Genomic DNA, 4,065 nt, shown 5'->3' on the forward strand with positions numbered 1-4,065 from the left:
CAACCTCCAACTCGTGGGCTCAAGCAAGTCTCCTGCCTCTGCCTCCCAAGTAGCTGGGACTACAGGCACCCGCCACTACACCTGGCTATTTTTTGGTTGCAGCCATCATTGTTGTTTGACGGCCTGGGCTAGATTCGAACCCGCCACCTCAGGTGTATGTGGCTGGCGCCTTAGCCACTTGAGCCACAGGTGCCAAGCTGCTGTATAATTTTTTTGATGTGTTGTTGAATTCTGTTTGCTAGGATCTTTTTTTTTTCTTTTTTCTTTTCTTTTCTTTTTTTTGAGATGCTTTTTGAGATGTCTCACTATGTTGCCCTCAGTAGAGTGCTGTGGCATCACAGCAACCTCAAACATTTTGGGCTTAAGTAATTCTCTTCTATCAGCCTCCCAAGTCGCTGGGACTATAGGCACCCAGTACAACACCTGGCCATTTTTTTTGTTGTAGTTGTTGTTTTGTGGGTCCCAGGGTGGGTTCAAACCCACCTACTTCAGCATATGTGGCCAGTGTCCTAGCTGCTGAGCTACAGGCACTGAGCTAGAATTCTATTTGCTAGGATCTTACTGAGTATTTTTGTATCAATATTCATTAATGATATTGTTCTATAGTTTTATTTCTGTGTTGAGATCTTTCCTGGTTTGGGGATCAGAGTGATATTTGCTTCATAGAATGTGTTGGGAAGTATTCCTTCTTTTTCAGAAAAGGTCATGTAATATAGGTACTAGTTCCTTTTTAAAGGTTTCGTAGAATTCTGATGTGAAGCCATCTGGTCCCAGACTTTTCTTTTTTGGGATATTTTATATTGTTGATGCTATTTCAGTGCTTGATATATAGCATTTCTAATTCTTTCTGGTTGAGTCTAGGAAAGTGCTGTGCTTCCAGATATTGGTCCATTTTCACCAGATTTTCATATTTCTGAGAATAGACGTTTTTGTAGTAATCATTGAGGATTTTTTTTTTTTTTTGGAAATCTGAGGTGTCTGTTATTTGTCCTTTATCATTTCTGATTGATGATATTAGTAATTTTACTTTTCTGTTTCTGGTTAGATTAGCCAAAGGTTTATCAATTTTAGTTACTTTTTCAAAAAAACAATTTTTGCTTTGGTTGATCTCCTGAATGATTGTTTTGTTTTCAATTTCATTTAATTCTGCTCTAATTTTGGTTATTTCTTTTTTTCTACTGGGTTTGGAGCTGGTATATTCTTCCTTTTCAAATTGCTTGAGATGTACCATTAAGTTGGTGACTTCCTCTCTTTCTGTTTTCTTGATGAAGGCTTCCAAGTACATAAATTTCCCTCTTAGAACTGCCTTTGCATTATCCCATAGGTTTTGATAATTTGTGTCTTCATTATCATTTTGTTCCAAAAATTTGGTGATTTCCTTCTTAATCTCATTTTTGACCTTGCTATTATTCAGCATAAGGTTAGTTTCCAAAACTTTATTTGAGCGTGAAGATTCTTTTATTTTTTTAATTAAATCATCTCTGTGTACATTAATGAAGTCATGGGGTACAATGTGCTGGTTTTATATACAATTTGAAATATTTTCATCAAGCTGGTTAACATAGCCTTCATGGCATTTTCTTAGTTATTGTGTTAAGACAAGCTCAGTTTAGCTGGATACAGGTTCCAGAGCTGGAAGTTGTTTTGTTTTAGGAGATTGAAGGTCGATGACCATCCTCTTGTGGCTTGGAAGGTTTTAGCTGAGAGATCTGCACATCCTCTTGTGGCTTGGAAGGTTTTAGCTGAGAGATCTGCAGTCATTCTAATATTAATCTCTTTGTAGGTAATGTTTTTCTTACATCTGGCTGGTTGCAGAATTATTTCCTTCATATTAACTTTGGCAAAGTTACTTACAATATGTCTAGAAGATGCTTTATTTGGATTGAGTCATGCTGGGGTTCTGAAGCTGTCTACTATATGAATTTCAGTACCCCTTGTGATGCTTGGGAAATTCTCCTCCATAATATCTTGGAGTAGAGCATCTGTGCCTTTAGGGCCATCCCCTTCTCCTTCAGGAATTCTTATAAGATGAATTTTTCATCTTTTGGAGTGGTCCCACAGCTGTCTCAGGGAATGATCAGTTTTTGCTCTTCATCTGTCTGACTCTTTGAGCATTTGGGAATGTTCAAAAGCTTCGTCTTAGATTTCAGAGATCCTTTCTTCTGCCTGCTTCACTCTATTACTGAGAGATTCTGCTGTATTTCGGAGTTCCTCAAATAATTTTTTTTATTTCCTTAAGCACTGCTATCTCCTTTTTTTTTTTTTTGTTTGAGACAGCATCTCAATGTTACCCTGGGTAGAGTGCTATGGTGTCACAGCTCACAGCAACCTCAAACTCTTGGGCTTAAGTGATTCTCCTCAGCCTGCCAAGTAGCTGGGACTACAGGTGCCTACCAAAACACCTAGCTTTTTTTTGTTGCAGTTGTCATTGTTGTTTAGTAGGTTGGGGCCAGATTCGAAACTGCCACCCTTGGTGCATGAGGCTGGCACCCTAACCACTGTATTACAGGTGCCGAGTCTCTGCTATCTCCTTTGTCATTATTTCCATATCCTTGGCATTTTGTCTTTGAGTTCATTAATTTCTTGAGACAACTTTTTAACAACTCTTTGGATTTCAGTTTCCATGTTTTGCTCTAATTTATTCATCTTATTTGCCATCTATTTTCTGAATTCTATATCTGACACTTCAACCATTTGTTTATGAATGGCATCTTCTGACCTATTACCTTTGCCATCCCTTGGGGGCATTGATTGACTCTGATTATTCATGTTGCTGGAGTTCTTCCTCTAGTTCTGCCCCATGATTATTTTCTGCAGTTTGGGTATTAAAACTGGTAGTGTGTGATTGGATTGGAAGTTCCAGGAATGTAGTTAACTAGCCCTTTATTAGAGAGCTGGGATTAGTGATTGTGCCTTTGTCCCTACAGCTTTACAAAGTTCTCTTTCACACTTGAAGCTGGAGACTCTTGAGGACCTAATTGGTGTGATAGGGCTTGCTGGCTCTGTCTTGTAGTTAACTAGCCTCTATCCTAGGGGTCCTCAAACTTTTAAAATAGGGTACCAGTTCACTGGCCCTCAGACAGTTGGAGGGCTGGACTGTGGGCCCCAGGATGAGTCGGCTGTTGAGCAGGACAGGCAGCGGTGGCAAAAATACCCATCAGGCTGGATAAATATCCTTGGCTGGCCTCATGTGGCCCATAGCCAGCCACAGTTTGAGGACTCCTGCTCTATCCAATCCTACTGAGTTGCAAATTTAGGCTGAAATCTCAGCTGAGGGGAGATATAAGCAACTGAGATCCCCCCTCACCCAGTGACAATTGCAGGAGGTTTATCAGTCCCTCCCACTTCTATACAATTGTGACTTAACCTTTGAGGGTCCCTGGGTAGACAGCCCAGGTTGAAAGTTCCAAACTAATTATCCCAGGCAACACAATCACTGCTCAATTGTGAGAGTTCAAATGGTGCCCAGCAACCTGATGGTAGGGATCCAAAGGCAGCTCAGACCCAGAAACACAAGAAGCTGGAGATTGGGTCCTTCTGGTGGTCACTGTGGTAAGGACACCCCACCCAGCCAAAAAGTCAGGACAGGTTGTTAGGTTTGGCACTAATAAAAAAAAGCTATCAGGAGTGTGTAGCTATCATTGGTGCAGTAGAGGTCCTCAGTAGCAAGAATGCCTGGGCTATTTGCAGGTCACTATTGGGGTCTGTGATGGCACCACCTATGTGGCTAATACAGCTAACCTCCAGTTTTCCTTTTTGTTCCTAATTATCTCCAGGCATCTCTGCTAACCCAATCTTTCTAACAATTCATTCTGAAATTCTGGTGTCTCCTACTCTATTTTGCTGATTTCACTACATTAGCTTTTCTTTCACTTTAATCCATTTGTGTCTTTGAATCTAAAGTGTGTCTTTATAGACAGCATACAATTGTATCATGTTTTTAATTTTTTTTTTTATTTTGAGACAAGAGTCTCAAGCTGTCATCCTGGGTAGTGTGCTGTGGTGCCAGAGCTCACAGCAACCTCAAACTCTTAGACTTAAGCAATTCTCTTGTCTCAGCCTCCC

Source organism: Otolemur garnettii, unplaced genomic scaffold, assembly GCF_000181295.1.
Source record: "Otolemur garnettii isolate 467f Iridium unplaced genomic scaffold, OtoGar3 scaffold00256, whole genome shotgun sequence".
Taxonomy (NCBI): Eukaryota; Metazoa; Chordata; class Mammalia; order Primates; family Galagidae; genus Otolemur; species Otolemur garnettii.